Below are 23092 nucleotides of genomic sequence, written 5' to 3'. Positions count from 1 at the left end.
CCCCATGTGTTATACCCAGCAATGGCCACATTACACCTAACATCACCCCATGTGTTATACCCAGCAATGGCCACATTACACCTAACATCACCCCATGTGTTATACCCAGCAATGGCCACATTACACCTAATATCACCCCCATGTGTTATACCCAGCAATGGCCACATTACACCTAACATCACCCCATGTGTTATACCCAGCAATGGCCACATTACACCTAACATCAGCCCCATGTGTTATACCCAGCAATGGTCACATTACATCTAACATCACCACCATGTGTTATACCCAGCAATGGTCTCATTACACCTAACATCACCCCCATGTGTTATACCCAGCAATGGCCACATTACACCTAACATCACGTCCATGTGTTATACCCAGCAATGGTCACATTACACCTAACATCAGCCCCATGTGTTATACCCAGCAATGGCCACATTACATCTAACATCACCCCCATGTTTTATACCCAGCAATGGTCACATTACACCTAACATCACCTCCATGTGTTATACCCAGCAATGGTCACATTACACCTAACATCACCTCCATATGTTATACCCAGCAATGACCACATTATACCAAACATCACCCCATTGTGTTATACCCAGCAATGGCCACATTACACCTAACATCACCTCCATGTGTTATACCCAGCAATGGTCACATTACACCTAACATCACCTCCATGTGTTATACCCAGCAATGGCGACATTACAACTAACATCACCCCCATGTGTTATACCCAGCAATGGCCACATTATACCAAACATCACCCCCATGTGTTATACCCAGCAATGGCCACATTACACCTAACATCACCTCCATGTGTTATACCCAGCAATGGTCACATTACACCTAACATCACCTCCATGTGTTATACCCAGCAATGGCGACATTACAACTAACATCACCTCCATGTGTTATACCCAGAAATGGTCACATTACACCTAACATCACCCTCATGTGTTATACCCAGCAATGGTCACATTACACCTAACATCACCCCCATGTGTTATACCCAGCAATGGCCACATTACACCTAACATCACCCCCATGTGTTATACCCAGCAATGGCCACATTACACCTAACATCACCTTCATGTGTTATACCCAGCAATGGCCACATTACACCTAGCATCACCCCCATGTGTTATACTCAGCAATGGCCACATTACACCTAACATCAACCCCATATGTTATACCCAGCAATAGCCACATTACACCTAACATCACCTCCATGTGTTATACCCAGGATTGGTCACATTACACCTAACATCACCTCCATATGTTATACCCAGCAATGACCACATTACACCTAACATCACCTCCATGTGTTATACCCAGGATTGGTCACATTACACCTAACATCACCTCCATATGTTATACCCAGCAATGACCACATTATACCAAACATCACCCCAATGTGTTATACCCAGCAATGGCCACATTACACCTAACATCACCTCCATGTGTTATACCCAGCAATGGTCACATTACACCTAACATCACCTCCATGTGCTATACCCAGCAATGGCGACATTACAACTAACATCACCCCCATGTGTTATACCCAGCAATGGCCACATTATACCAAACATCACCCCCATGTGTTATACCCAGCAATGGCCACATTACACCTAACATCACCTCCATGTGTTATACCCAGCAATGGTCACATTACACCTAACATCACCTCCATGTGTTATACCCAGCAATGGCGACATTACAACTAACATCACCTCCATGTGTTATACCCAGAAATGGTCACATTACACCTAACATCACCCTCATGTGTTATACCCAGCAATGGTCACATTACACCTAACATCACCCCCATGTGTTATACCCAGCAATGGCCACATTACACCTAACATCACCCCCATGTGTTATACCCAGCAATGGCCACATTACACCTAACATCACCCCATGTGTTATACCCAGCAATGGCCACATTACACCTAACATCACCCCATGTGTTATACCCAGCAATGGCCACATTACACCTAACATCACCCCATGTGTTATACCCAGCAATGGCCACATTACACCTAATATCACCCCCATGTGTTATACCAAGCAATGGCCACATTACACCTAACATCACCCCATGTGTTATACCCAGCAATGGCCACATTACACCTAACATCAGCCCCATGTGTTATACCCAGCAATGGTCACATTACATCTAACATCACCACCATGTGTTATACCCAGCAATGGTCTCATTACACCTAACATCACCCCCATGTGTTATACCCAGCAATGGCCACATGACACCTAACATCACGTCCATGTGTTATACCCAGCAATGGTCACATTACACCTAACATCACCTCCATGTGTTATACCCAGCAATGGTCACATTACACCTAACATCACCTCCATGTGCTATACCCAGCAATGGCGACATTACAACTAACATCACCCCCATGTGTTATACCCAGCAATGGCCACATTATACCAAACATCACCCCCATGTGTTATACCCAGCAATGGCCACATTACACCTAACATCACCTCCATGTGTTATACCCAGCAATGGTCACATTACACCTAACATCACCTCCATGTGTTATACCCAGCAATGGCGACATTACAACTAACATCACCTCCATGTGTTATACCCAGAAATGGTCACATTACACCTAACATCACCCTCATGTGTTATACCCAGCAATGGTCACATTACACCTAACATCACCCCCATGTGTTATACCCAGCAATGGCCACATTACACCTAACATCACCCCCATGTGTTATACCCAGCAATGGCCACATTACACCTAACATCACCCCATGTGTTATACCCAGCAATGGCCACATTACACCTAACATCACCCCATGTGTTATACCCAGCAATGGCCACATTACACCTAATATCACCCCCATGTGTTATACCAAGCAATGGCCACATTACACCTAACATCACCCCATGTGTTATACCCAGCAATGGCCACATTACACCTAACATCAGCCCCATGTGTTATACCCAGCAATGGTCACATTACATCTAACATCACCACCATGTGTTATACCCAGCAATGGTCTCATTACACCTAACATCACCCCCATGTGTTATACCCAGCAATGGCCACATGACACCTAACATCACGTCCATGTGTTATACCCAGCAATGGTCACATTACACCTAACATCACCTCCATGTGTTATACCCAGCAATGGTCACATTACATCTAACATCAGCCCCATGTGTTATACCCAGCAATGGCCACATTACATCTAACATCACCCCCATGTGTTATACCCAGCAATGGTCACATTACACCTAACATCAGCCCCATGTGTTATACCCAGCAATGGCCACATTACACCTAACATCACCCTCATGTGTTATACCCAGCAATGGTCACATTACACCTAACATCATGTCCATGTGTTATACCCAGCAATGGCCACATTACACCTAACATCACCCCCATGTGTTATACCCAGCAATGGTCACATCACACCTAACATCCCCCCCATGTGTTATACCCAGCAATGGCCACATTACACCTAACATCACCTTCATGTGTTATACCCAGCAATGGCCACATTACACCTAGCATCACCCCCATGTGTTATACTCAGCAATGGCCACATTACACCTAACATCAACCCCATATGTTATACCCAGCAATAGCCACATTACACCTAACATCACCTCCATGTGTTATACCCAGCAATGGTCACATTACACCTAACATCACCTCCATATGTTATACCCAGCAATGACCACATTATACCAAACATCACCCCAATGTGTTATACCCAGCAATGGCCACATTACACCTAACATCACCTCCATGTGTTATACCCAGCAATGGTCACATTACACCTAACATCACCTCCATGTGTTATACCCAGCAATGGCGACATTACAACTAACATCACCCCCATGTGTTATACCCAGCAATGGCCACATTATACCAAACATCACCCCCATGTGTTATACCCAGCAATGGCCACATTACACCTAACATCACCTCCATGTGTTATACCCAGCAATGGTCACATTACACCTAACATCACCTCCATGTGTTATACCCAGCAATGGCGACATTACAGCTAACATCACCTTTATGTGTTATACCCAGAAATGGTCACATTACACCTAACATCACCCTCATGTGTTATACCCAGCAATGGTCACATTACACCTAACATCACCCCCATGTGTTATACCTAGCAATGGTCACATTACACCTAACATCACCCCCATGTGTTATACCCAGCAATGGCCACATTACACCTAACATCACCCCCATGTGTTATACCCAGCAATGGTCACATCACACCTAACATCCCCCCATGTGTTATACCCAGCAATGGCCACATTACACCTAACATCACCTTCATGTGTTATACCCAGCAATGGCCACATTACACCTAGCATCACCCCCATGTGTTATACTCAGCAATGGCCACATTACACCTAACATCAACCCCATATGTTATACCCAGCAATAGCCACATTACACCTAACATCACCTCCATGTGTTATACCCAGCAATGGTCACATTACACCTAACATCACCTCCATATGTTATACCCAGCAATGACCACATTATACCAAACATCACCCCCATGTGTTATACCCAGCAATGGTCACATTACTTCTAACATCACGTCCATGTGTTATACCCAGCAATGGTCACATTACACCTAACATCACCCCCATGTGTTATACCCAGCAATGGCCACATTACACCTAACATCACCCCCATGTGTTATACCCAGCAATGGTCACATTACACCTAAGATCACCCCCATGTGTTATACCCTGCAATGGTCACATTACACCTAACATCACCTCCATGTGTTATACCCAGCAATGGTCACATTACACCTAACATCACCCCCATGTGTTATACCCAGCAATGGCTACATTACACCTAACATCACCCCCATGTGTTATACCCAGCAATGGCCAAATTACACCTAACATCACCCCCATGTGTTATACCCAGCAATGGCCACATTACACCTAGCATCACCCCCATGTGTTATACTCAGCAATGGCCACATTACACCTAACATCAACCCTATATGTTATACCCAGCAATGGCCACATTACACCTAACATCACCCCCATGTGTTATACCCAGCAATGGTCACATTACACCTAACATCACCCCCATGTGTTATACCCTGCAATGGTCACATTACACCTAACATCACCTCCATATGTTATACCCAGCAATGACCACATTATACCAAACATCACCCCCATGTGTTATACCCAGCAATGGTCACATTACTTCTAACATCACGTCCATGTGTTATACCCAGCAATGGTCACATTACACCTAACATCACCCCATGTGTTATACCCAGCAATGGTCACATTACACCTAAGATCACCCCCATGTGTTATACCCTGCAATGGTCACATTACACCTAACATCACCTCCATGTGTTATACCCAGCAATGGTCACATTACACCTAACATCACCTCCATGTGTTATACCCAGCAATGGTCACATTACACCTAACATCACCTCCATATGTTATACCCAGCAATGGCCACATTACACCTAACATCACCTCCATGTGTTATACCCAGCAATGGTCACATTACACCTAACATCACCTCCATATGTTATACCCAGCAATGACCACATTATACCAAACATCACCCCCATGTGTTATACCCAGCAATGGTCACATTACTTCTAACATCACGTCCATGTGTTATACCCAGCAATGGTCACATTACACCTAACATCACCCCATGTGTTATACCCAGCAATGGTCACATTACACCTAAGATCACCCCCATGTGTTATACCCTGCAATGGTCACATTACACCTAACATCACCTCCATGTGTTATACCCAGCAATGGCCACATTACACCTAACATCACCCCCATGTGTTATACCCTGCAATGGTCACATTACACCTAACATCACCTCCATGTGTTACACCCAGCAATGGCCACATTACACCTAACATCACCCCATGTGTTATACCCAGCAATGGCCACATTAAACCTAACATCACCCCCATGTGTTATACCCAGCAATGGTCACAATACACCTAACATCACCTCCATGTGTTATACCCAGCAATGGCCACATTACACCTAACATCACCCCATGTGTTATACCCAGCAATGGCCACATTACACCTAACATCAGCCACATGTGTTATAGCCAGCAATGGCCACATTACACCTAACATCACCCCCATGTGTTATACCCAGCAATGGCCCCATTACACCTAACATCACCCTCATGTGTTATACCCAGCAATGGCCACATTACACCTAACATCACCCCATGTGTTATACCCAGCAATGGCCACATTACACCTAACATCACCCCCATGTGTTATACCCAGCAATGGCCACATTACACCTAACATCACCCCATGTGTTATACCCAGCAAAGGCCACATTACACCTAACATCAGCCCCATGTGTTATACCCAGCAATGGTCACATTACACCTAACATCAGCCCCATGTGTTATACCCAGCAATGGCCACATTACACCTAACATCACCCTCATGTGTTATACCCAGCAATGGTCACATTACACCTAACATCATGTCCATGTGTTATACCCAGCAATGGCCACATTACACCTAACATCACCCCCATGTGTTATACCCAGCAATGGTCACATCACACCTAACATCCCCCCCATGTGTTATACCCAGCAATGGCCACATTACACCTAACATCACCTTCATGTGTTATACCCAGCAATGGCCACATTACACCTAGCATCACCCCCATGTGTTATACTCAGCAATGGCCACATTACACCTAACATCAACCCCATATGTTATACCCAGCAATAGCCACATTACACCTAACATCACCTCCATATGTTATACCCAGCAATGACCACATTATACCAAACATCACCCCCATGTGTTATACCCAGCAATGGTCACATTACTTCTAACATCACGTCCATGTGTTATACCCAGCAATGGTCACATTACACCTAACATCACCCCCATGTGTTATACCCAGCAATGGCCACATTACACCTAACATCACCCCCATGTGTTATACCCAGCAATGGTCACATTACACCTAAGATCACCCCCATGTGTTATACCCTGCAATGGTCACATTACACCTAACATCACCTCCATGTGTTATACCCAGCAATGGTCACATTACACCTAACATCACCCCCATGTGTTATACCCAGCAATGGCCACATTACACCTAACATCACCCCCATCTGTTATACCCAGCAATGGCCACATTACACCTAACATCACCCCCATGTGTTATACCCAGCAACGGCCACATTACACCTAGCATCACCCCCATGTGTTATACTCAGCAATGGCCACATTACACCTAACATCAACCCCATATGTTATACCCAGCAATAGCCACATTACACCTAACATCACCTCCATGTGTTATACCCAGCAATGGTCACATTACACCTAACATTACCTCCATATGTTATACCCAGCAATGACCACATTATACCAAACATCACCCCCATGTGTTATACCCAGCAATGGTCACATTACTTCTAACATCACGTCCATGTGTTATACCCAGCAATGGTCACATTACACCTAACATCATGTCCATGTGTTATACCCAGCAATGGCCACATTACACCTAACATCACCCCCATGTGTTATACCCAGCAATGGTCACATTACACCTAAGATCACCCCCATGTGTTATACCCTGCAATGGTCACATTACACCTAACATCACCTCCATGTGTTATACCTAGCAATGGCCACATTACACCTAACATCTCCCCCATGTGTTATACCCAGCAATGGCCACATTACACCTAACATCACTCCCATGTGTTATACCCAGCAATGGTCACATTACACCTAACATCACCTCCATGTGTTATACCCAGCAATGGTCACATTACACCTAACATCACCACCATGTGTTATACCCAGCAATGGCCACATTACACCTAACATCAACTCCATGTGTTATACCCAGCAATGGTCACATTACACCTAACATCACCCCATGTGTTATACCCAGCAATGGCCACATTACACCTAACATCACCTCCATGTGTTATACCCAGCAATGGTCACATTACACCTAACATCACCTCCATATGTTATACCCAGCAATGGTCACATCACACCTAACATCCCCCCCATGTGTTATACCCAGCAATGGTCACATTACTTCTAACATCACGTCCATGTGTTATACCCAGCAATGGTCACATTACACCTAACATCACCCCCATGTGTTATACCCAGCAATGGTCACATTACTTCTAACATCACGTCCATGTGTTATACCCAGCAATGGTCACATTACACCTAACATCACCTCCATGTGTTATACCCAGCAATGGTCACATTACACCTAACATCACCCCCATGTGTTATACCCTGCAATGGTCACATTACACCTAACATCACCTCCATGTGTTATACCCAGCAATGGTCACATTACACCTAACATCACCCCCATGTGTTATACCCAGCAATGGCCACATTACACCTAACATCACCCCCATGTGTTATACCCAGCAATGGCCACATTACACCTAGCATCACCCCCATGTGTTATACACAGCAATGGCCACATTACACCTAACATCAACCCCATATGTTATACACAGCAATGGCCACATTACACCTAACATCACCCCCATGTGTTATATCCAGCAATGGCCACATTACATCTAACATCACCTCCATGTGTTATACCCAGCAATGGTCACATTACACCTAACATTACCTCCATATGTTATACCCAGCAATGACCACATTATACCAAACATCACCCCCATGTGTTATACCCAGCAATGGTCACATTACTTCTAACATCACGTCCATGTGTTATACCCAGCAATGGTCACATTACACCTAACATCACCCCATGTGTTATACCCAGCAATGGTCACATTACACCTAAGATCACCCCCATGTGTTATACCCTGCAATGGTCACATTACACCTAAGATCACCCCCATGTGTTATACCCTGCAATGGTCACATTACACCTAACATCACCTCCATGTGTTATACCCAGCAATGGCCACATTACACCTAACATCTCCCCCATGTGTTAAACCCAGCAATGGCCACATTACACCTAACATCTCCCCCATGTGTTATACCCAGCAATGGCCACATTACACCTAACATCACCCCCATGTGTTATACCCAGCAATGGCCACATTACACCTAACATCACCCCCATGTGTTATACCCAGCAATGGTCACATTACAACTAACATCTCCCCCATGTGTTATACCCAGCAATGGCGACATTACACCTAACATCAGCCCCATGTGTTATACCCAGCAATGGCCACATTACACCTAACATCACCCCCATGTGTTATACCCAGCAATGGCCACATTACACCTAACATCACCCCCATGTGTTATACCCAGCAATGGTCACATTACACCTAACATCACCCCCATGTGTCATACCCAGCAATAGCCACATTACACCTAACATCACCTCCATGTGTTATACCCAGCAATAGCCACATTACACCTAACATCACCCCCATGTGTTATACCCAGCAATGGTCACATTACTTCTAATATCACGTCCATGTGTTATACCCTGCAATGGCTACATTACACCTACATTACATTACATTGTACGGGTACAACGGGCGACATGCTTTTGCACGGGATCTAATAACGCTTTTAGTCGCACTGGCGGACGCAAGGAGATTGACAGGAAGTGTGAGTTTCTGGGTGCCAACTGATCTTTTTCTGGGAGTGTTTGGTAAAACGCAGGCGTGGCCGGGCGTTTGCAGTGCAGGTATCTGACATCATTACCGCATCACTTGTCGCAGCAATCATCCCACTGAAAAAGTAACTACAGGGCTGGTCTAATTCTGCACAAAATGTGTTTGCAGGCGCTCTGCTGCACAGGCGTTCACACTCCTGCTATGCTAAAATACACTCCCCCGTGGGCGGCAACTATGCGTTTGCACGACTGCTAAAAATAGCTAGCGAGTGATCAACTCGGAAAGAGGGCCATAATCTACCACTGAGCTACATCACATTTAATAGAATGATCAATTATTTTTCATAATTGGTGTTAATTCTTGCCCATTACTGTAGAGTGCATTCATGCATTTGTTGGTCTTGGGCTCTTCTGAAGAGTTTACATACAGATAAGTAAGAATCTTTATTTTGCAAAACATGGAGATGCCGGGGATTAAACCCGGGGCCTCATACATGCAAAGCATGCGCTCTACCACTGAGCTACATCCCCTTTGAGTTAGTAAATTGTCCTCTTGAGCAATTGCAGCACTGCATAGTACTCAAGTTGCACTACTTTCCACTGTTCTACGGTTAAACTCAGAGCATGGAACAAACATAACCATTGCACCTTGCTAGAGTTCAAGGATACTGTAGGTATCATATGATAACCGTTGGTTCAATGAGGAAACACAGATTCTGGGGAATATAAACAACCACTGAGCAACATCACATTTCATAGACTGGTCGATAATTTTTCATAGTTTAATTGAAACTTTGCCAATTTCTCTAGAGTGCGTTTATACATTTGTTGGAGATGTTACATTGAGTTAAGAAAGAATCTACATTTTGCAAAACTTGGAGATGCCGGTGATTGAACCCGGGGCCTCATACATGCAAAGCATGCACTCTACCATTGAGTTACATCGCCCTTTGAGTTGGTGTATTTTGACAAAAGCAATTGCTGTTCTGCATGGTACTCTAATTCTACTAATTCCACTGTTCTACGGTTTAACTCAGAGCAAGGAGCAAAGAAATACATGGACATGCCAGGGATTGAACCCGGGGCCTCATACATGCAAGGCACACACTCTACCACTGAGCTACATCCCCTATGAGATAGTGTGCTTTGATGCCGAGCAATTGCTGTTCTGCATAGTACTCAAGTTCTACTACTTCCACTGTTCTAAGGTTAAACTCAGAGCATGGAGCAAAGATAACAATTATACCTTGCTGTATAGATTTCAAGGATACTGTAGGTATCATATGATAACTTTTATTTCAATGAGGAAACAAAGATTCTGGGGAATATAATCTACCACTGAGCAACATCACATTTTATAGACTGGTCAATAATTTTTCATAGTTTGATTGAAACTATTCCAATTTCTCTAGAGTATTTTAATGCATTTGTTGATCTGGAGAGGTTACATAGAGTTAAGAAAGAATCTACATTTTGCAAAACATGGAGATGCTGGGGATTGAACCCGGGGCCTCATACATGTGAAGCATGCGCTCTACCACTGAGCTACATCCCCTGTGAAAAAGTGTGGTACTCATTCGATTGCAGCTTTGCATTGTACTCAAGTTCTACTATTTTCTAGTGTTCTAAGGGTCATCTCAGAGTATAAAGCAATAAAAACCATTACACTTTGCCAGAGTTCAAGGACACCATAGTTTCCACAGCTGATGAGGATGCAAGTAGATGATCATTCCACACTTTAAATTGCTGTTAGACTTCTTCACCGGAGTCTGGGTTATCATCAGAATCCCCTACCTTATGTAATGAATGGCATGGATATTGATCAAGTATTGCCAAGTAGAGGACAGTCTTACATTCTGTTTTATCAGCAGTGTCAGAACTTGGAAGAAGGGCACATAGGATACAGGCTATGACTGCCTCCTGGGCATTGCTGACTAAGGCTTCACCAGGTATTTTGTACAGAGTTGATATGTGTTTATCTTTTCATGCATTGATTGATCACTAATTACTTGACATTCAAGCCCAAATCCATCCTCTATAGGTTCACAATGTGTTTAAAGATGTCTGTCCTTCTTAATCAATTAGTTTTGCTGTATCGTGTGATTTGTTCTTTTATGAAACTACTGCTTTTATAGTTCATTTCCCAGTGAAATTAAAACTCTGTTTCATAATTACCATATACTTGACATCGGTGTTTGGAGAATGTCAGTAGGTATGATATGGTAACTGCTGGTTAAATAAGGAAACACAGTATCCACAGAATATAATCTACCACTGAGCTACATCACATTTAATAGAATGATCAATTATTTTTCATAATTGGTGTTAATTCTTGCCCATTACTGTAGAGTGCATTCATGCATTTGTTGGTCTTGGGCTCTTCTGAAGAGGTTACATACAGATAAGTAAGAATCTATATTTTGCAAAACATGGAGATGCCTGGGATTGAACCCGGGGACTCATACATGCAAAGCATGTGCTCTACCACTGAGCTACATCCCCTTTGAGTTGGTGTGTTTTGATACCGAGCGATTGCTGTTCTGCATAGTACTCAAGTTCTACTACTTCCACTGTTCTAAGGTTAAACTCAGAGCACGGAGCAAAGATAACAATTATACCTTGCTGTATAGATTTCAAGGATACTGTAGGTATCATATGATAACTTTTATTTCAATGAGGAAACACAGATTCTGGGGAATATAATCTACCACTGAGCAACATCACATTTTATAGACTGGTCAATAATTTTTCATAGTTTGATTGAAACTTTTCCAATTTCTCTTGAGTATTTTAATGCATTTGTTGATCTGGAGAGGTTACATAGAGTTAAGAAAGAATCTACATTTTGCAAAACATGGAGATGCCGGGGATTGAACCCGGGGCCTCATACATGCGAAGCATGCGCTCTACCACTGAGCTACATCCCCTGTGAAAAAGTGTTGTACTCATTCGATTGCAGCTTTACATTGTACTCAAGTTATACTATTTTCTAGTGTTCTAAGGGTCATCTCAGAGTATAAAGCAATAAAAACCATTACACTTTGCCAGAGTTCAAGGACACCATAGTTTCCACAGCTGATCAGGATGCAAGTAGATGACCATTCCACACTTTAAATTGCTGTTAGACTTCTTCACCGGAGTCTGGGTTATCATCAGAATCTCCTACCTTATGTAATGAATGGCATGGATATTGATCAAGTATTGCCAAGTAGAGGACAGTCTTACATTCTGTTTTATCAGCAGTGTCAGAACTTGGAAGAAGGGCACATAGGATACAGGCTATGACTGCCTCCTGGGCATTGCTGACTAAGGCTTCACCAGGTATTTTGTACAGAGTTGATATGTGTTTATCTTTTCATGCATTGATTGATCACTAATTACTTGACATTCAAGCCCAAATCCATCCTCCATAGGTTGACAATGTGTTTAAAGATGTCTGTCCTTCTTAATCAATTAGTTTTGCTGTATCGTGTGATTTGTTCTTTTATGAAACTACTGCTTTTATAGTTCATTTCCCAGTGAAATTAAAACTCTGTTTCATAATTACCATATACTTGACATCAGTGTTTGGAGAATGTCAGTAGGTATGATATGGTAACTGCTGGTTAAATAAGGAAACACAGTATCCACAGAATATAATCTACATCACATTTAATAGAATGATCAATTATTTTTCATAATTGGTGTTAATTCTTGCCCATTACTGTAGAGTGCATTCATGCATTTGTTGGTCTTGGGCTCTTCTGAAGAGGTTACATACAGATAAGTAAGAATCTATATTTTGCAAAACATGGAGATGCCAGGGATTGGACCCGGGGCCTCATACATGCAAAGAATGCGCTCTACCACTGAGCTACATCCCCTTTGAGTTGGTGTGTTTTGATACCGAGCGATTGCCGTTCTGCATAGTACTCAAGTTCTACTACTTCCACTGTTCTAAGGTTAAACTCAGAGCACGGAGCAAAGATAACAATTATACCTTGCTGTATAGATTTCAAGGATACTGTAGGTATCATATGATAACTTTTATTTCAATGAGGAAACACAGATTCTGGGGAATATAATCTACCACTGAGCAACATGACATTTTATAGACTGGTCAATAATTTTTCATAGTTTGATTGAAACTTTTCCAATTTCTCTAGAGTATTTTAATGCATTTGTTGATCTGGAGAGGTTACAAAGAGTTAAGAAAGAATCTACATTTTGCAAAACATGGAGATGCCGGGGATTGAACCCGGGTCCTCATACATGCGAAGCATGCGCTCTACCACTGAGCTACATCCCCTGTGAAAAAGTGCGGTACTCATTCGATTGCAGCTTTGCATTGTACTCAAGTTCTACTATTTTCTAGTGTTCTAAGGGTCATCTCAGAGTATAAAGCAATAAAAACCATTACACTTTGCCAGAGTTCAAGGACACCATAGTTTCCACAGCTGATCAGGATGCAAGTAGATGACCATTCCACACTAAATTGCTGTTAGACTTCTTCACCGGAGTCTGGGTTATCATCAGAATCTCCTACCTTATGTAATGAATGGCATGGATATTGAGCAAGTATTGCCAAGTAGAGGATAGTCTTTCATTCTGTTTTATCAGCAGTGTCAGAACTTGGAAGAAGGGCACATAGGATACAGGCTATGACTGCCTCCTGGGCATTGCTGTCTAAGGCTTCACCAGGTATTTTGTACAGAGTTGATATGTGTTTATCTTTTCATGCATTGATTGATCACTAATTACTTGACATTCAAGCCCAAATCCATCCTCCATAGGTTCACAATGTGTTTAAAGATGTCTGTCCTTCTTAATCAATTGGTTTTGCTGTATCGTGTGATTTGTTCTTTTATGAAACTACTGCTTTTATAGTTCATTTCCCAGTGAAATTAAAACTCTGTTTCATAATTACCATATACTTGACATCAGTGTTTGGAGAATGTCAGTAGGTATGATATGGTAACTGCTGGTTAAATAAGGAAACACAGTATCCACAGAATATAATCTACCACTGAGCTACATAACATTTAATAGAATGATCAATTATTTTTCATAATTGGTGTTAATTCTTGCCCATTACTGTAGAGTGCATTCATGCATTTGTTGGTCTTGGGCTCTTCTGAAGAGGTTACATACACATAAGTAAGAATCTATATTTTGCAAAACACGGAGATGCCGGAGATTGAACCCGGGGCCTCATACATGCAAAGCATGCGCTCTACCACTGAGCTACATCCCCTTTGAGTTGGTGTGTTTTGATACCGAGTGATTGCTGTTCTGCATAGTACTCAAGTTCTACTACTTCCACTGTTCTAAGGTTAAACTCAGAGCACGGAGCAAAGATAACAATTATACCTTGCTGTATAAATTTCAAGGATACTGTAGGTATCATATGATAACTTTTATTTCAATGAGGAAACACAGATTCTGGGGAATAAAATCTACCACTGAGCAACATCACATTTTATAGACTGGTCAATAATTTTTCATAGTTTGATTGAAACTTTTCCAATTTCTCTAGAGTATTTTAATGCATTTGTTGATCTGGAGAGGTTACATAGAGTTAAAAAAGAATCTACATTTTGCAAAACATGGAGATACCGGGGATTGAGCCCGGGGCCTCATACATGCGAAGCATGCGCTCTACCACTGAGCTACATCCCCTGTGAAAAATTGTGGTACTCATTCAATTGCAGCTTTGCATTGTACTCAAGTTCTACTATTTTCTCGTGTTCTAAGGGTCATCTTAGAGTATAAAGCAATAAAAACCATTACACTTTGCCAGAGTTCAAGGACACCATAGTTTCCACAGCTGATCAGGATGCAAGTAGATGATCATTCCACACTTTAAATTGCTGTTAGACTTCTTCACCGGAGTCTGGGTTATCATCAGAATCCCCTACCTTATGTAATGAATGGCATGGATATTGATCAAGTATTGCCAAGTAGAGGACAGTCTTACATTCTGTTTTATCAGCAGTGTCAGAACTTGGAAGAAGGGCACATAGGACACAGGCTATGACTGCCTCCTGGGCATTGCTGACTAAGGCTTCACCAGGTATTTTGTACAGAGGTGATATGTGTTTATTTTTTCATGCATTGATTGATCACTAATTACTTGACATTCAAGCCCAAATCCATCCTCCATAGGTTCACAATGTGTTTAAAGATGTCTGTCCTTCTTAATCAATTAGTTTTGCTGTATCGTGTGATTTGTTCTTTTATGAAACTACTGCTTTTATAGTTCATTTCCCAGTGAAAATACAACTCTGTTTCATAATTACCATATACTTGACATCAGTGTTTGGAGAATGTCAGTAGGTATGATATGGTAACTGCTGGTTAAATAAGGAAACACAGTATCCACAGAATATAATCTACCACTGAGCTACATCACATTTAATAGAATGATCAATTATTTTTCATAATTGGTGTTAATTCTTGCCCATTACTGTAGAGTGCATTCATGCATTTATTGGTCTTGGGCTCTTCTGAAGAGGTTACATACAGATAAGTAAGAATCTATATTTTGCAAAACATGGAGATGCCGGGGATTGAACCAGGGGTTTCATACATGCAAAGCATGCGCTCTACCACTGAGCTACTTCCCCTTTGAGTTTGTGTGTTTTGATACCGAGTGATTGCTGTTCTGCATAGTACTCAAGTTCTACTACTTCCACTGTTCTAAGGTTAAACTCAGAGCACGAAGCAAAGATAACAATTATACCTTGCTGTATAGATTTCAAGGATAATGTAGGTATCATATGATAACTTTTATTTCAATGAGGAAACACAGATTCTGGGGAATATAATCTACCACTGAGCAACATCACATTTTATAGACTAGTCAATAATTTTTCATAGTTTGATTGAAACTTTTCCAATTTCTCTAGAGCATTTTAATGCATTTGTTGATCTGGAGAGGTTACATAGAGTTAAGAAAGAATCTACATTTTGCAAAACATGGAGATGCCGGGGATTGAACCCGGGGCCTCAAACATGCGAAGCATGCGCTCTACCACTGAGCTACATCCCCTGTGAAAAAGTGTGGTACTCATTCGATTGCAGCTTTGCATTGTACTCAAGTTCTACTATTTTCTAGTGTCCTAAGGGTCATCTCAGAGTATAAAGCAATAAAATCCATTACACTTTGCCAGAGTTCAAGGACACCATAGTTTCCACAGCTGATGAGGATGCAAGTAGATGATCATTCCACACTTTAAATTGCTGTTAGACTTCTTCACCGGAGTCTGGGTTATCATCAGAATCCCCTACCTTATGTAATGAATGGCATGGATATTGATCAAGTATTGCCAAGTAGAGGACAGTCTTACATTCTGTTTTATCAGCAGTGTCAGAACTTGGAAGAAGGGCACATAGGATACAGGCTATGACTGCCTCCTGGGCATTGCTGACTAAGGCTTCACCAGGTATTTTGTACAGAATTGATATGTGTTTATCTTTTCATGCATTGATTGATCACTAATTACTTGACATTCAAGCCCAAATCCATCCTCCATAGGTTCACAATGTGTTTAAAGATGTCTGTCCTTCTTAATCAATTAGTTTTGCTGTATCGTGTGATTTGTTCTTTTATGAAACTACTGCTTTTATAGTTCATTTCCCAGTGAAATTAAAACTCTGTTTCATAATTACCATATACTTGACATCAGTGTTTGGAGAATGTCAGTAGGTATGATATGGTAACTGCTGGTTAAATAAGGAAACACAGTATCCACAGAATATAATCTACCACTGAGGTACATCACATTTAATAGAATGATCAATTATTTTTCATAATTGGTGTTAATTCTTGCCCATTATTGTAGAGTGCATTCATGCATTTGTTGGTCTTGGGATCTTCTGAAGAGGTTACATACAGATAAGTAAAAATCTATATTTTGCAAAACATGGAGATGCCGGGGATTGAACCCGGGGCCTCTTACTTGAAAAGCATGCGCTCTACCACTGAGCTACATCCCCTTTGAGTTGTTGTGTTTTGATACAGAGCGATTGCTGTTCTGCATAGCACTCAAGTTCTACTACTTCCACTGTTCTAAGGTTAAACTCAGAGCACGGAGCAAATATAACAATTATACCTTGCTGTATAGATTTCAAGGATACTGTAGGTATCATATAATAACTTTTATTTCAATGAGGAAACACAGATTCTGGGGAATATAATCTACTACTGAGCAACATCACATTTTATAGACTGGTCAATAATTTTTCATAGTTTGATTGAAACTTTTCCAATTTCTCTAGAGTATTTTAATGCATTTGTTGATCTGGAGAGGTTACATAGAGTTGAGAAAGAATCTACATTTTGCAAAACATGGAGATGCCAGGGATTGAACTCGGGGCCTCATACATGCGAAGCATGCGCTCTACCACTGAGCTACATCCCCTGTGAAAAAGTGTGGTACTCATTCGATTGCAGCTTTGCATTGTACTCAAGTTCTACTATTTTCTAGTGTTCTAAGGGTCATCTCAGAGTATAAAGCAATAAAAACCATTACACTTTGCCAGAGTTCAAGGACACCATAGTTTCCACAGCTGATGAGGATGCAAGTAGATGATCATTCCACACTTTAAATTGCTGTTAGACTTCTTCACCGGAGTCTGGGTTATAATCAGAATCCCCTACCTTATGTAATGAATGGCATGGATATTGATCAAGTATTGCCAAGTAGAGGACAGTCTTACATTCTGTTTTATCAGCAGTGTCAGAACTTGGAAGAAGGGCACATAGGATGCAGGCTATGACTGCCTCCTGGGCATTGCTGACTAAGGCTTCACCAGGTATTTTGTACAGAGTTGATATGTGTTTATCTTTTCATGCATTGATTGATCACTAATTACTTGACATTCAAGCCCAAATCCATCCTCCATAGGTTCACAATGTGTTTAAAGATGTCTGTCCTTCTTAATCAATTAGTTTTGCTGTATCGTGTGATTTGTTCTTTTATGAAACTACTGCTTTTATAGTTCATTTCCCAGTGAAATTAAAACTCAGTTTCATAATTACCATATACTTGACATCAGTGTTTGGAGAATGTCAGTAGGTATGATATGGTAACTGCTGGTTAAATAAGGAAACACAGTATCCACAGAATATAATCTACCACTGAGCTACATCACATTTAATAGAATGATCAATTATTTTTCATAATTGGTGTTAATTCTTGCCCATTACTGTAGAGTGCAATCATGCATTTGTTGGTCTTGGGCTCTTCTGAAGATAAGAAAAAATCTATATTTTGAAAAACATGGAGATACAGATAAGTAAAAATCTATATTTTGAAAAACATGGAGATATCGGGGATTGAACCCGGGGCCTCATACATGCAAAGCATGCACTCTACCACTGAGCTACATCCCCTTTGAGTTGGTGTGTTTTGATACCGAGTGATTGCTGTTCTGCATAGTTCTCAAGTTCTACTACTTCCACTGTTCTAATGTTAAACTCAGAGCACGGAGCAAAGATAACAATTATACCTTGCTGTATAGATTTCAAGGATACTGTAGGTATCATATAATAACTTTTATTTCAATGAGGAAACACAGATTCTGAGGAATATAATCTACCACTGAGCAACATCACATTTTATAGACTGGTCAATAATTTTTCATAGTTTGATTGAAACTTTTCCAATTTCTCTAGAGTATTTTAATGCATTTGTTGATCTGGAGAGGTTACATAGAGTTAAGAAAGAATCTACATTTTGCAAAACATGGAGATGCTGGGGATTGAACCCGGGGCCTCATACATGCGAAGCATGCGCTCTACCACTGAACTACATCCCCTGTGAAAAAGTGTGGTACTCATTCGATTGCAGCTTTGCATTGTACTCAAGTTCTACTATTTTCTAGTGTTCTAAGGGTCATCTCAGAGTATAAAGCAATAAAAACCATTACACTTTGCCAGAGTTCAAGGACACCATAGTTTCCACAGCTGATGAGGATGCAAGTAGATGATCATTCCACACTTTAAATTGCTGTTAGACTTCTTCACCGGAGTCTGGGTTATCATCAGAATCCCCTACCTTATATAATGATGGCATGGATATTGATCAAGTATTGCCAAGTAGAGGACAGTCTTACATTCTGTTTTATCAGCAGTGTCAGAACTTGGAAGAAGGGCACATAGGATGCAGGCTATGACTGTCTCCTGGGCATTGCTGACTAAGGCTTCACCAGGTATTTTGTACAGAGTTGATATGTGTTTATCTTTTCATGCATTGATTGATCACTAATTACTTGACATTCAAGCCCAAATCCATCCTCCATAGGTTCACAATGTGTTTAAAGATGTCTGTCCTTCTTAATCAATTAGTTTTGCTGTATCGTGTGATTTGTTCTTTTATGAAACTACTGCTTTTATAGTTCATTTCCCAGTGAAATTAAAACTCTGTTTCATAATTACCATATACTTGACATCAGTGTTTGGAGAATGTCAGTAGGTATGATATGGTAACTGCTGGTTAAATAAGGAAACACAGTATCCACAGAATATAATCTACGACTGAGCTACATCACATTTAATAGATTGATCAATTATTTTTCATAATTGGTGTTAATTCTTGCCCATTACTGTAGAGTGCAATCATGCATTTGTTGGTCTTGGGCTCTTCTGAAGATAAGAAAAAATCTATATTTTGAAAAACATGGAGATACAGATAAGTAAAAATCTATATTTTGAAAAACATGGAGATACCGGGGATTGAACCCGGGGCCTCATACATGCAAAGCATGCACTCTACCACTGAGCTACATCCCCTTTGAGTTGGTGTGTTTTGATACCGAGCGATTGCTGTTCTGCATAGTACTCAAGTTCTACTACTTCCACTGTTCTAATGTTAAACTCAGAGCACGGAGCAAAGTTAATAATTATACCTTGCTGTATAGATTTCAAGGATACCGTAGGTATCATATGATAACATTTATTTCAATGAGGAAACACAGATTCTGAGGAATATAATCTACCACTGAGAAACATCACATTTTATAGACTGGTCAATAATTTTTCATAGTTTGATTGAAACTTTTCCAATTTCTCTAGAGTATTTTAATGCATTTGTTGATCTGGAGAGGTTACATAGAGTTAAGAAAGAATCTACATTTTGCAAAACATGGAGATGCTGGGGATTGAACCCGGGGCCTCATACATGCGAAGCATGCGCTCTACCACTGAGCTACATCCCCTGTGAAAAAGTGTGGTACTCATTCGATTGCAGCTTTGCATTGTACTCAAGTTCTACTATTTTCTAGTGTTCTAAGGGTCATCTCAGAGTATAAAGCAATAAAAACCATCACACTTTGCCAGAGTTCAAGGACACCATAGTTTCCACAGCTGATGAGGATGCAAGTAGATGATCATTCCACACTTTAAATTGCTGTTAGACTTCTTCACCGGAGTCTGGGTTATCATCAGAATCCCCTACCTTATGTAATGAATGGCATGGATATTGATCAAGTATTGCCAAGTAGAGGACAGTCTTACATTCTGTTTTATCAGCAGTGTCAGAACTTGGAAGAAGGGCACATAGGATGCAGGCTATGACTGTCTCCTGGGCATTGCTGACTAAGGCTTCACCAGGTATTTTGTACAGAGTTGATATGTGTTTATCTTTTCATGCATTGATTGATCACTAATTACTTGACATTCAAGCCCAAATCCATCCTCCATAGGTTCACAATGTGTTTAAAGATGTCTGTCCTTCTTAATCAATTAGTTTTGCTGTATCGTGTGATTTGTTCTTTTATGAAACTACTGCTTTTATAGTTCATTTCCCAGTGAAATTAAAACTCTGTTTCATAATTACCATATACTTGACATCAGTGTTTGAAGAATGTCAGTAGGTATGATATGGTAACTGCTGGTTAAATAAGGAAACACAGTATCCACAGAATATAATCTACCACTGAGCTACATCACATTTAATAGAATGATCAATTATTTTTCATAATTGATGTTAATTCTTGCCCATTACTGTAGAGTGCATTCATGCATTTGTTGGTCTTGGGCTCTTCTGAAGAGGTTACATACAGATAAGTAAGACTCTATATTTTGCAAAACATGGAGATGCCGGGGATTGAACCCGGGGCCTCTTACATGAAAAGCATGCCTTCTACCACTGAGCTACATCCCCTTTGAGTTGGTGTGTTTTGAAACCGAGCGATTGCTGTTCTGCATAGCACTCAAGTTCTACTACTTCCACTGTTCTAAGGTTAAACTCAGAGCACGGAGCAAATATAACAATTATACCTTGCTGTATAGATTTCAAGGATACTGTAGGTATCATATAATAACTTTTATTTCAATGAGGAAACACAGATTCTGGGGAATATAATCTACCACTGAGCAACATCACATTTTATAGACTGGTCAATAATTTTTCATAGTTTGATTGAAACTTTTCCAATTTCTCTAGAGTATTTTAATGCATTTGTTGATCTGGAGAGGTTACATAGAGTTAAGAAAGAATCTACATTTTGCAAAACATGGAGATGCCGGGGATTGAACCCGGGGCCTCATACATGCAAAGCATGCGCTCTACCACTGAGCTACATCCCCTTTGAGTTGGTGTGTTTTGATACCGAGCAATTGCTGTTCTGCATAGTACTCAAGTTCTACTACTTCCACTGTTCTAAGGTTAAACTCAGAGCACGGAGCAAAGATAACAATTATACCTTGCTGTATAGATTTCAAGGATACTGTAGGTATCATATGATAACTTTTATTTCAATGAGGAAACACAGATTCTGGGGAATATAATCTACCACTGAGCAACATCACATTTTATAGACTGGTCAATAATTTTTCATAGTTTGATTGAAACTATTCTAATTTCTCTAGAGTATTTTAATGCATTTGTTGATCTGGAGAGGTTACATAGAGTTAAGAAAGAATCTACATTTTGCAAAACATGGAGATGCCGGGGATTGAACCCGGGGCCTCATACATGCAAAGCATGCGCTCTACCACTGAGCTACATCCCCTGTGAAAAAGTGTGGTACTCATTCGATTGCAGCTTTGCATTGTACTCAAGTTCTACTATTTTCTAGTGTTCTAAGGGTCATCTCAGAGTATAAAGCAATAAAAACCATTACACTTTGCCAGAGTTCAAGGACACCATAGTTTCCACAGCTGATGAGGATGCAAGTAGATGATCATTCCACACTTTAAAATGCTGTTAGACTTCTTCACCGGAGTCTGGGTTATCATCAGAATCCCCTACCTTATGTAATGAATGGCATGGATATTGATCAAGAATTGCCAAGTAGAGGACAGTCTTACATTCTGTTTTATCAGCAGTGTCAGAACTTGGAAGAAGGGCCCATAGGATACAGGCTATGACTGCCTCCTGGGCATTGCTGACTAAGGCTTCACCAGGTATT

At 41.0% G+C, this 23092-nt stretch overlaps 19 non-coding genes across 19 annotated transcripts; all 19 read right to left on the bottom strand.

Annotated features, from left to right (window-relative positions):
• Nucleotides 1-10156: 10156 nt before the first annotated feature.
• On the bottom strand, nucleotides 10157-10228 carry TRNAA-UGC (transfer RNA alanine (anticodon UGC)). The gene has a single exon. It is a non-coding gene; the product is annotated as a tRNA-Ala (tRNA).
• A 345-nt stretch (nucleotides 10229-10573) lies between these two features.
• Nucleotides 10574-10645, bottom strand: TRNAA-UGC (transfer RNA alanine (anticodon UGC)). The gene has a single exon. It is a non-coding gene; the product is annotated as a tRNA-Ala (tRNA).
• Nucleotides 10646-10755: 110 nt separating this feature from the next.
• On the bottom strand, nucleotides 10756-10827 carry TRNAA-UGC (transfer RNA alanine (anticodon UGC)). The gene has a single exon. It is a non-coding gene; the product is annotated as a tRNA-Ala (tRNA).
• A 353-nt stretch (nucleotides 10828-11180) lies between these two features.
• TRNAV-CAC (transfer RNA valine (anticodon CAC)) lies at nucleotides 11181-11252 on the bottom strand. Its single transcript has one exon. It is a non-coding gene; the product is annotated as a tRNA-Val (tRNA).
• Nucleotides 11253-12127: 875 nt separating this feature from the next.
• On the bottom strand, nucleotides 12128-12199 carry TRNAA-UGC (transfer RNA alanine (anticodon UGC)). Its single transcript has one exon. It is a non-coding gene; the product is annotated as a tRNA-Ala (tRNA).
• A 353-nt stretch (nucleotides 12200-12552) lies between these two features.
• TRNAA-CGC (transfer RNA alanine (anticodon CGC)) lies at nucleotides 12553-12624 on the bottom strand. The gene has a single exon. It is a non-coding gene; the product is annotated as a tRNA-Ala (tRNA).
• An 864-nt stretch (nucleotides 12625-13488) lies between these two features.
• Nucleotides 13489-13560, bottom strand: TRNAA-UGC (transfer RNA alanine (anticodon UGC)). Its single transcript has one exon. It is a non-coding gene; the product is annotated as a tRNA-Ala (tRNA).
• A 353-nt stretch (nucleotides 13561-13913) lies between these two features.
• On the bottom strand, nucleotides 13914-13985 carry TRNAA-CGC (transfer RNA alanine (anticodon CGC)). The gene has a single exon. It is a non-coding gene; the product is annotated as a tRNA-Ala (tRNA).
• An 873-nt stretch (nucleotides 13986-14858) lies between these two features.
• TRNAA-UGC (transfer RNA alanine (anticodon UGC)) lies at nucleotides 14859-14930 on the bottom strand. The gene has a single exon. It is a non-coding gene; the product is annotated as a tRNA-Ala (tRNA).
• Nucleotides 14931-15283: 353 nt separating this feature from the next.
• Nucleotides 15284-15355, bottom strand: TRNAA-CGC (transfer RNA alanine (anticodon CGC)). The gene has a single exon. It is a non-coding gene; the product is annotated as a tRNA-Ala (tRNA).
• A 1300-nt stretch (nucleotides 15356-16655) lies between these two features.
• TRNAA-CGC (transfer RNA alanine (anticodon CGC)) lies at nucleotides 16656-16727 on the bottom strand. Its single transcript has one exon. It is a non-coding gene; the product is annotated as a tRNA-Ala (tRNA).
• Nucleotides 16728-17602: 875 nt separating this feature from the next.
• On the bottom strand, nucleotides 17603-17674 carry TRNAE-UUC (transfer RNA glutamic acid (anticodon UUC)). Its single transcript has one exon. It is a non-coding gene; the product is annotated as a tRNA-Glu (tRNA).
• Nucleotides 17675-18027: 353 nt separating this feature from the next.
• Nucleotides 18028-18099, bottom strand: TRNAA-CGC (transfer RNA alanine (anticodon CGC)). The gene has a single exon. It is a non-coding gene; the product is annotated as a tRNA-Ala (tRNA).
• Nucleotides 18100-19001: 902 nt separating this feature from the next.
• On the bottom strand, nucleotides 19002-19073 carry TRNAA-UGC (transfer RNA alanine (anticodon UGC)). Its single transcript has one exon. It is a non-coding gene; the product is annotated as a tRNA-Ala (tRNA).
• A 353-nt stretch (nucleotides 19074-19426) lies between these two features.
• On the bottom strand, nucleotides 19427-19498 carry TRNAA-CGC (transfer RNA alanine (anticodon CGC)). The gene has a single exon. It is a non-coding gene; the product is annotated as a tRNA-Ala (tRNA).
• Nucleotides 19499-20399: 901 nt separating this feature from the next.
• On the bottom strand, nucleotides 20400-20471 carry TRNAA-UGC (transfer RNA alanine (anticodon UGC)). Its single transcript has one exon. It is a non-coding gene; the product is annotated as a tRNA-Ala (tRNA).
• A 353-nt stretch (nucleotides 20472-20824) lies between these two features.
• On the bottom strand, nucleotides 20825-20896 carry TRNAA-CGC (transfer RNA alanine (anticodon CGC)). The gene has a single exon. It is a non-coding gene; the product is annotated as a tRNA-Ala (tRNA).
• A 1300-nt stretch (nucleotides 20897-22196) lies between these two features.
• Nucleotides 22197-22268, bottom strand: TRNAA-UGC (transfer RNA alanine (anticodon UGC)). Its single transcript has one exon. It is a non-coding gene; the product is annotated as a tRNA-Ala (tRNA).
• Nucleotides 22269-22621: 353 nt separating this feature from the next.
• Nucleotides 22622-22693, bottom strand: TRNAA-UGC (transfer RNA alanine (anticodon UGC)). The gene has a single exon. It is a non-coding gene; the product is annotated as a tRNA-Ala (tRNA).
• Between the last annotated feature and the right edge of the window lie 399 nt (nucleotides 22694-23092).

This window comes from Pseudophryne corroboree, chromosome 4 (assembly GCF_028390025.1).
Source record: "Pseudophryne corroboree isolate aPseCor3 chromosome 4, aPseCor3.hap2, whole genome shotgun sequence".
NCBI lineage: Eukaryota > Metazoa > Chordata > Amphibia > Anura > Myobatrachidae > Pseudophryne > Pseudophryne corroboree.
This window is presented reverse-complemented; position numbering and strand designations above follow the sequence as displayed.